The sequence below is a fragment of the Canis aureus genome, chromosome 30 (genome assembly GCF_053574225.1).
Source record: "Canis aureus isolate CA01 chromosome 30, VMU_Caureus_v.1.0, whole genome shotgun sequence".
Lineage (NCBI taxonomy): Eukaryota > Metazoa > Chordata > Mammalia > Carnivora > Canidae > Canis > Canis aureus.
In genome coordinates this window covers 39,748,897-39,759,683 of record NC_135640.1, presented here as the reverse complement: position 1 = coordinate 39,759,683, position 10,787 = coordinate 39,748,897, and the positions used below count along the sequence as shown (strand labels likewise).

The window sequence follows — 10,787 nt, the reverse complement described above, 5'->3', positions numbered from 1 at the left end:
ATCTGGAAGAAGAAACAGCCCCGAGTCACAAGTCTCCGACATTGGCCCGTTGCTGTGGTATTTGAAGGAGTCCAACAGAGGTGACAGTGTCGGTGATCGGTTGTGCGCCGTCCCCGGTGTGGGCACGCTCTAGCAAATCAGGCGTGCAACCAGTGCATTTCCCCAGTTCCAGTTCCCTCCGGTTTGAGAGCGGAGACACCCTCTGGAATGAGCAACGGAGCTCCTACAATTTGCCCGTCATGGATCGCACACATTCTTTCTGCTTTTCTTCATTTTTGAGAGACTTTATAAAAACGAATACCCGTGGAAGCACAGCGCTTCCTTCCGATGACGCATCCTGTCGGGCTTGGAGTCAGCCCTTGCGTGTGGTCGGTCAGGTCACCGCCCGCTGCAGATGCTGCCTCAGAACTTGGTGACACGGGATCGTCGGGTAGGATCATCCTTACCTGTTCCCCCTTCGGGAGGGCAGATGTGAACGTGATGATCAGAGCTCGTGTGATTCGTGGTTAGTGTCTCGGTGTGGCCAGGACCTGCAGCACCTTGGTCACTCCTGTATGATTCTCCATGGGAAATAATAATAATAATAATAATAATAATAATAATAATAATAATAATAAAAAGAACCGGGGACGCCTGGGTGGCTCAGTGGTTGAGCGTCTGCCTTCGGCTCAGGTTGTGATCCCAGAGTCTTGGGATCGAGTCCCGTATTGGGCTCCCCTGCAGGGAGCCTGCTTCTCCCTCTGCCTGTGTCTCTGCTTCTCTCTGTGTGTCTCTCATGAATAAATAAATAAAATCTAAAAGAGAGAGAGAGAGAAAGGCACAAAGCTTGCTGAGTGGCCACGGGTGGGGGTGGGGGTGGGCGGCGATGGGAGGGGAGTGAGTAGAGAACATGCATCCGCCATGCCTTGTGCAGTCTACCACACATGCACCCTAGAGGTGCAGCGCGAAACCTGCGCAACTGCATTCGGTAGCCCTGCGTTAGCTGGTGGCTGCAGGGAAGGATCCTCCTGCGCAGGTTATGGGAGGTAAAGTCGAAACAGTACACCGTCCCTGGGATGTGGAGCTGGGAGGACCACATCCAGACCTTGAAGATTTTCTAGGGGACGGATGACTTCACCTACAAAGTGGATGTTTGGAGGGTGAGTCAGCATTTGCAGGCGGGATGACTGTGGGCTGAGCAGGGCAGGGAAGCTGTGACACCAGATGAAGGTTTGAGCTGAGTATTGGTTGTCAAAGCTCCCTCATGGTCCCTTCCCTGCTGTCTCTGAGGAAGCCCTTTGGCCACCCCCACAGACCTGGAGCTGCTTCTGGAACATCACATACCCCGTGAATGTCTGCTCTGACCGTTACAGGCCGGCTCGTTCCTAAATGCCGCCTCCTCTGCTGAGTCTCAGATGAGGCCGGACACGTGGCGTTTGCTCCAAAGGCTCCTTCTGGTGACTCGCATCTCAGCTCCTAAGGCACGAGCCCCCCAACCCCCCCCCGCCCTCCCCCCAGGCAGCAAGGAGCCAGAGGTTGCAAGATGTAACCTTCTTATTTCACTGGTGAGGAAATTGAATCCAAAAGGACAACGGCTCTGGAGAGGACACTTGTGGAGGCAGGAGTGAAACCCACACAGACGTGTGGAAGTGCCGTCCCCCGGGATGACGCGGAGTGCGTGTGGGGTCAAGGAGAGAACCTCTCTGGTGACTCCCCAGCCAGCCCGAGCCCCCCGGTTCAGCTCACCTGGTCTCGGAGGTCCCCATGCCACATACCTCGGCTCCATGGTCATGACGCCAACGCGCCCATCGACGACCACGTTAGGGAGTCTGGACGCCCCGGTCCGACCGTAACTCCCAGGACTGCCGAGGCGCCCGAGGCCGGGAGACGGGCGGTGGACGATTCTCCAGCCCCCGGGAAGAGCCAGCACCTCGCTGCCGGACGTCTGGCCTCCAGGGTCGCCAGAGAATAAAGTCCTGTCGTCTCAAGTCCCCCAGATTTTGGAAACTCGTTGGTGGCCACGCTAGGAAATGGACACAAGCACGATGCAAGATTCCTTCGTGATTCTGTGCTGGAGCCAAAGTCCTCGAAGAGGATGTGTGCTGCGGTGCCTGCTGGGACCACGGGCGTGCCTGTCATTCTCCAGTCATGGAGATTTCTCCGTGGGGAATGTGGGAGCCCGTCTTCATGCCATCGGTGTCCTCAGCAGAGCCAACTCGGAGGCCCCTGGGAGTGCCCTGCTCCGGCTACTCCGGGCCGCCCCCTGCCCACCTGCCCGCCTGGCCCTGGGGAGCCCGTCTGTGCACGTCGTGTATCCTCTGCTGGGTACTCGCACCAGCCAACCACGCCGTGTCCGCTCGCCCTCTCCCATGGGTCTTGCCCCTCTTGGCTCTGCCGACACCTGCTTCTAGCTGAGGACAAGTGTCCCATGGCCTGCTCTTGGTGCTCGGGACCCCAGGGCAGGGGGCTGGGCAGTGCTAGTCCCGGTCTGCCTGCCCTGGTGCTTAGGAGGCCCGCACCTCCTTACATCACTGCGCCCATCTCTTCTATTGTCCTCTGGGCCATGCCCCTTGTTGTGGGGGTGGAGGGCCTCGGCCCTGGATGCATGGTCTTCCTCTGCGCTCTGCACCCTGGCGTCCTCACCCATGCCAACCTCCCCCTCCTCCCTGGTGGCTTCTCACCCCACGCCAGTTTTCCTTCTCAGATGTTGTCATTTCCAGAACCCTCCCCTGTTCTTCACAGCCAGACTTGGTGGGAAATCACCTGCACCCAAGGCTTCCATCCCCCACAACCCCCAGCTCCCCATCACCCAGCATCTTAGCCCCGAAATGGCTGCTAAGTCCATGAATCCTGCAGCCTGTGTCACCGTGAACCTCACTCTCCCTAAGAAGATGTTCATCCCAGATCCTTAGCACTTACACACTCGCCTGGTCCCTGTCTCCCTGCCCGCTCTTGCGCCTCCATGTGTTTATGACATGGTCCTTTCGCCCTCGGATGCTGAATGTCAGGGCTCCTCAGGGTGGCCCAATCTCAGGCATGTCTGTCGTTTCACTAACAACCCATCCTGATAACTCCTCGAGGTGCATCTATGTCCCAGACCCTGTCCTGAGCTCCTGCTCCGGGGAGCCACCCTCACCCACAGGACAACTCCATGTGGTTTCTTGGGTTGCTCCAACTCAAATGTGTGACCTCAAATGAAAATGAATTCTGGTTTTTACCTTCTTGAATTTCTGTCTCTGTCTTTGGGAACACGGTAACATCTTCTATCAAGTCACCCAAGCCAGAGACCTGGGTGTTTTCTTTGACTGTGCTTCCTCTCCCTCACTTCCCACATCCACTCCTTCATCTCATGTTGCTTCTAGAAGTGTCTCTAGATACTCCAGTTCTCTCCATTTCCTCAACAACTACCTCCTCTGCCACCTTGGATCTGGATGGTTGCCGCAGCTCCCAACTGTGCTTCCAGCCATGAGCCTCTGCAATGCTCTCCAAACTGCAGCTGGAATGTTCTATCAGAAATGCAGGTATGATCATGCCTCAATTTGCTTAAACCCTTCAGAGGCTCCCCATGGTCTCGTTAGTGCTATAGGATGCCTTACTGTCCAGAGCCCCCTCTTGTCCCTAGAACTCTGACCCCTATCATGGTGTACTGCTCGTGGTGCATGGCCATGGCAGCCATTCTTGCTCTCTCCTCTCCTCTCCTCTCCTCTCCTCTCCTCTCCTCTCCTCTCCTCTCCTCTCCTCTCCTCTCCTCTCCTCTCCTCTCCGTCTCTCTCACTGCTAAGCTAAGCCTTTGTCCTTAGATTTTCCTCTGTTTGGGCCACCTGGCCCTCCCTCTGCCTCCATCTCTTGTTGACCCAGCCAACTCTTATCATCCATCCATCAGAACTGACTCCACCCTCTCTCTGCAATGGTCCTCAATCCCTCCCCTGGGTGACACGGTCTCACTTAACTCTTTGTCACCCTTGCATGTAGCTTACAATGCCTCTTCACTTGTTGTGTTGCCCTCCAATCTGTCAGCTCTGATCTGTACCTGTTTTGCTCACTATTCTGTCCTTGGTGATTAGCACATCACTGTTGTTTAGGAAGTATTTATTCAATGAATGAATAAATGTGAGTTAAATGGGTTGGATACCCCATGGGGCTCATATCCAGCTCATTTAGAGACAGGTAGATAGTTTGACTATTTTAGATTCTTCATATAAGTGGGATAACATAATAGTAGTTCTTCTGTGTCTGGCTTATTTTACTCAGCATAAACATCCTCCAGGCTCACCCATTTTGTCCCATATGGCAGGACTTCCTTCTTTCTGAAAGCAGAAAGTAGGGTGGTGGTTGCCAGGGTCTAGGGGGAAGTGGGTGGGAGATGTTTAGCTAAAGGTACAAGGCTTTAGTTATACAACTTCTAGAGACCTACTGTGCAGCGTAGTGCCTACAGTGAATAATTTCGTATTGCATACTATGGTGCATACATGTGTGAAGGGGAAGATCTTATGTTAAGTGTTCTTACACACAAAAAGAAAGTGGACAGGAGAAAATTTTTGGAGGCGATGGATATATTCAGGTCATTGATGATGGTCATAGGTTTGTGGGTGTATGTTCCAACATTGAGGTATGTACTAAATATGTACAGCTGTTTGTAAGTCAGTCATATCTCAATCAAGTGCTTTTAGAAAATAAGAACACAGGTAGACAGTATTACTTCTGTGTGATAATGCTAAGCCTGTGCACATGGGGTTGGAGCATCATTGCTATGGCACTCAGTGGGTACGTGAAGGTCACATCAGGACTCTGCCTGGGGGCTTCTGTTCCAGGATAAGAGTCAGGGCTTGCAATAGCTCAGTTGCCTGAAGAAATGGTTCAAGTCATAGCTGGATGTGGTTTCCTGTCCCTCATGGGAAATGTCACCTTGTTTCACATCAAAGCCCATGTTCCTGCCACTTCTCAGGGAGATGCTTGGAGCCCTGCAGCACCAGTGCTGGAAAGAGGATGGGGCATCAGAAAAGACATGGTCTTGGGCCAAGTGAAGGGCCGACCTTGTCACCTTCAGATGCATTTTGGCCTGTGGGGACTTCTCTGGAGAAGAAGGAAGAATGCTGAAATTCACTTTTGGGGAATTTAAAGACACACCAAAGCATTTTTAGGACATTGTTCAATGATTCTCCATGATTTTTTTTTGGTCAACTTGCAGAAATATTCTCTCTAATCTTAGACAGATTTCCTACACTTTTTCCACACTCAGTTTCCTCATCTGTAAGGTGGGGGCAATGTCTGCTCATCTCAGAAGGATGGCTTCCAGAGTACAAGGGATTGAAGGACACCTTATCCCCCATATTTACTTGTGATGGGCACCTAGCTCTTTCCCAGTAAATGCAGACCAGCTCAGCACTGGAGATGGAGCCCACAAATGCATGGAGTCCCAGGTGGTACCCAGGTTAGATACTTGCTCATTAGGAGCACTGGGCCAGGCACCTCTTTGATGTGCAGGGTATCTTAGCTTGTGGTTTGGGTCACAAAAGTAAGGATGAAATGGAATGAAGACCATCTTGTACCCAGGCTGTTGAGTTAACTGACTGTAAGCAGATTTCCCTACCAGTAAGGAGGCAGGTTGCAGACCCTGGAACAAGGCTGCTGGGGCTCCAAGATCCTCTTCCACTTCCTGCTGTGGTCAAGCAGTGTGTAGCAGTTTCTTTATCTGCAAACCCATGAAGTAGAGGTGAAGTTAAATGAACTAATGTATGTAGGGCGCTTGGAGCATGGACTGGCTCAGGATTAGCATATGGTGGATGCTAGCTGTCATCATCATCATCACCACCACCATTACCACCACTATTACCACCATCATAATCATCACCATCACCACCACTATCACCACCATTATCACCACCATCATCACTATCATCATCATCATCGGCACCATCATCATCATCACCATCACCATCACCACCATCTTCATCATCATTACCACCATCACCATCACCACCACCACCATCATCATCATCACCACCATCATAACCACATCATCATCATCATCATCACTGTCATCACCACCACCACCACCATCATCATCACCATCACCACCACTGTCACCACTATCATAACCACCATCATCATCACCATTATCACTATCATCATCACCATCATCACAACCATCTTCATCATCATTACCACATCACTATCACCACCATCACCATCATCATCATCACCATCATAACCACAATCATCATCAGCATTATCACTATCATCGTCATCGACACCATCATCATCACCATCACCACCATCTTCATCATCACCACCACCATTACCATCATTATCATCACCATCACCACCATTATTACCACTATCATAACCACCACCACCATCATCATCATCATCATTATCAGTGAAAGGATGAGGAAATCCAGCTTATACATAGCCTGTTGCTTTGCGTGACTCGGGAGTTAAAGTGAGGTTAATACATCACTGAAGAGCAGAGTGATGATTTAAAGGTCTCTGTGACCAGCGAGAATGGGGAAAATTGACAAGGCAGGAAACCACAAATGTTGGAGAGGATGCAGAGAAAAGGGAACCCTCTTACACTGTTGGTGGGAATGTGAACTGGTGCAGCCACTGTGGAAAACTGTGTGGAGGTTCCTCAAAGAGTTAAAAATAGACCTACCCTACGACCCAGCAATTGCACTGCTGGGGATTTACCCCAGAGATGCAGATGCAATGAAATGCCAGGACACCTGCACACCGATGTTTCTAGCAGCAATGTCCACAATAGCCAAACTGTGGAAGGAGCCTTGGTGTCCATCGAAAGATGAATGGATAAAGAAGATGTGGTCTATGTATATAACGGAATATTCCTCAGCCATTAGAAATGACAAATACCCACCATTTGCTTCAACATGGATGGAACTGGAGGGTATTATGCTGAGTGAAATAAGTCAATTGGAGAAGGACAAACATTGTATGTTCTCATTCATTTGGCGAATATAAATAATAGTGAAAGGGAATAGAAGGGAAGGGAGAAGAAATGGGTAGGACATATCAGAAAGGGAGACAGAACATGAAGACTCCTAACTCTGGGAAACGAACTAGGGGTAGTGGAAGGGGAGGAGGGCAGGGGGTGAGGGTGAATGGGTGACAGACACTGAGGGGGGCATTTGATGGGATGAGCACTGGGTGTTATTCTGTATGTTGGCAAATTGAACACCAATAAAAAATAAATTTATTATTTAAAAAAAAAAGGTCTCTGTGATTACTCATACCAAATAAGCACTGATCCAGATGTTGTGTGGCAGGAGATGCTGTGGCTTCAAGTCCAGCAGTAAAAGAGCAAGAGATAGGTAGGAAAATCTGGTTCAGGAAGCCCAAGCATCAGGATTTGGGGCTGTGGCCATCATTCCATTTCTGAGCACTGAGCTCCAAAATCTTTGGAAAAGAAATGCTATTATCCTGAAAGATGCGATTTTGACAACAGGTGTTTACCTGGTTGCTGAAATCCTACATTCAGGTAGTTGTTTTCTTATTCAAAGGTGGTGGTTGTTTTACTTACATAAATATGGATTTGTGTTATCTTATTGCAAATGTATTTTGTAAAAAAATTGCCTTGAAGATAGGTCATTACATGACAACCATCCAATCGTATCTGAGCTTTAGAGAAAGCTTCTCCTCCCTCACTTCTTTGCTTTTATTTTCTTTCATTCTTTTTCTCTGATATAACAAAAACCACTTGCTTTTTAAGTTAGGTATGTAATTGTTATTTTTTTAGTTAGATACATAATTAAAAATAAATTTAGATATTAAAATTAAATACATAACAGTTTTAACAGATTCAAACAGTTGTTCTAATGAATTCAAACAAAGTCACATTAAATGTGTAAAATGTGTTTCCCACCAAATCCTAAATCACCTATTCTCGGACTTCTCAGTAACCTCGTGGGTCTCCACTGCCCACAGCCATAGCCACTTTTATAACTCTCTCTCCCTTTCTCCCCCTCTCCTCCTCCTTCTCCTAACCACTTACCTATGTACTTACTTATCTTTCACGACAATTTCTTTTAAAGTAGGCTCCCTGCCCAATGTGGAGCCCAGTGCAGAGCTTGAACTTATGACCTGAGATTAAGATCTGAGCTGAGATCAAGAGTTGGATGCTTAACTGACTGAGCCACCCAGGCACCCCAACTATTTTCTTTCATTAATAATATACTGTAATCTTTCAACATCATTGCTTACACTTCATTTTGAAAACAATTACATTTTTATTCCTGGTACAAATACAGATTATTCCCATTTTCAGTATTGGTGTTAACTGTTACAAACAGAGCTTTCAAGAATGACCTCTTACAGATTATCTTTGCTTACTTGCACTGCTATTTCGCTAGGATAGAAATGACATTGCTCTGACAAAGTGTGTGCATGTTTACAATTTTGGAACTGACATATTTTCCCTCTCCAAAATGTTTGTATCTGTTTATACTTTCACCAATAATATGTGAAAGTGATAATTTCCTTAGAGCACCACAAACAAATATTTTCAATCTTTAAATTTTATGTCAATCTCATGGGCAAAAAAAATATTCGTCTTAGTACTGGCTCTAATCATGTGTTTGTTTGCTTTTTGGTAAAGATGTGCAAATGTTTTCTTCCAGCCTGTCATTTGTCAACTTGGCTAAGTTGGAACTCTGTATCTCCCAATCCATCCTTGTGTGTGATATCAGATAGAAATCACTCAGGGAGTTTGCTTGAGATGTGGGAGAGGAAAGAAAGCCTCAGTATTACTGTCTCTACAGGTTGTTTCTGTAGACAAGAGGCAGACAGGACCAGCCAGTGGTGGCCAGAGGCTCTCAATATTCCTTGTGTTCTTCTGCTCCTGGTTCAGCTCATCCCCACTGACTGGCTGACTGCACAACCTGTCACAAGCCTCCCTTTCTCAGCCTGACTGGGGAGCTAGCTGGATATGCTCAGCTGCTCAGAGTGGTTGGTGGTTTACTCCTTTGCTCCTCCGCTTCTCCCTTACCACACAGTCTGCATCTTACTGCAAGCCTCTGACCCCAAAATGCATACAGATGACTCCATGGCCATGCCTGTACCATCTTTTTCACTTGGGTCATGGATCTTTTGCCACATAGGATTTTGCATTTTTTAAAAAAATTTATTTTAATTTTATAATTTTTAAAGATTTTATTTATTCATGAGAGGCACAGAGAGGCAGAAGCACAGGCAAAGGGAGAACCAGGCTCCCTGCAGGAAGCCCGATGTGGGACTTGATCCCAGGACCCCAGGATCACGCCCTGAGCTGAAGGCAGATGCTCAACCACTGAGTGACCCAAGCATCCCTGCATTTTTAATTTTAAAAAATATTTTATTTATTTATTTGGGAGAGCAGAGTGAGAGAGCGTAAATGGTGGGGAGGGGCGGAGGGAGAGGAAGAAGCAGGCTCCCCACTGAACACTGAGCCTGATGATACAGAGCTTGATTTCAGGACCCTGGGATCATGACCTAAACTGAAGGCAACTGCTTAACCTACTGAGTCACACAGGTGCCCCAGACTTTGCATTTTTAAAAAAATATTTTATTTATTTATTTCAGATAGAGAGAGAGAGAGAGAAAGAGAGAGCGAGCAACAGCCAGGGGGCAGAGGGAGAGGGAGAAGCAGATTCCCTATTGAGCAGGGAGCCCAATGGTGGCTCAATCCCAGGACCTCAGGATTACGATCTGAGCCCAAGGCAGATGCTTAACCTACTGAGCCACCCAACTGCCCTGGATTTTGCATTTTTAAATACTCAACTTTGTGTGAGTCTTGGCTTTCCTTTCCTTTCCTTTATGACTTCTGGCTTGTGTCTTGCTGCGAGACATCTCCTACACTCTAAGATTGTAGAAAAAAGTATTTTTCATATTAAATACTTTCATAACCTGTAAAGATATATAGATCTTTAGTCCATGTAGAATATCAGCCTAAGATACGAGGTAGAGATTTAACTCATTTTACCTACATGATTGGCCAATCATCCCAACAACATTTGGTGAATGATCCATTGTTTCCCTACTGATGTGAGTGGCAAGCCTAAATTCAAAGCCCTGCTCTGCCACTTACCCATATAACCCTCAAACCTCCCTGCCTCTTCCTGCCTTAGCTTTCTCATGCATAGGTTGGGGGGCCTCTCCTGGACTCTGTTCATTGGAAGAGTGGGCTCTTCTGAATGGGCTGGTTCATGGAAAGTGCCTACCACATCCTAACTTCTCAGTAAAGGTTAACTCTTCTTAATTCTGTGGTTATGAAGTCTTTGCACTGAGGAATAACATCTCACCAATTATTCACAACTTCCTTTATGGCCTTCCAGAAAGATTTGCATTTTCTTCATATGTCTTGTGCATTGTTGTTCAGCTTATTCTTGGATATTTTATACATTTGGTTGGTGTTGTGTGTGGCCTCTTCATTTTGTCATATCTTGTAGTTAGTGATTCCTTGTGTGTGTATGTGTGTGTGTGTGTATATATATATATATATTTTTTTTTTTTGTATATTTATTTTGGATCCTGCTTCCTTACTAACTCTGACAATGGGTCCTCATAGTTTCAGAATTAATTTATTTAGATTTCCTAGGTAGGTGTGTGTTATATGGAAAGAACTATACCTTCATGACTTTTATTCTAATAGTTAGACATTTTGTTCCCTACCTTCACCCCATCTTGTGGTATTAAGACCTCCAGGCCACTGCTGTCTGATAAAAATGTCTGTAGTCATGGAAATATTCTATATCTACACTGTTTGATATGTAAACCATTAGCCACTTGTGGGCTATTGAACACTTGAAATGTGGCTA

At 47.2% G+C, this 10,787-nt stretch overlaps 1 non-coding gene across 1 annotated transcript; it reads left to right on the top strand.

Moving 5' to 3' along the window:
* Positions 1 to 423: 423 nt before the first annotated feature.
* Positions 424 to 559, top strand: LOC144302133 (U8 small nucleolar RNA). Its single transcript, XR_013369006.1, has one exon. It is a non-coding gene; the product is annotated as a U8 small nucleolar RNA (small nucleolar RNA).
* The last annotated feature ends 10,228 nt before the right edge of the window (positions 560 to 10,787 follow it).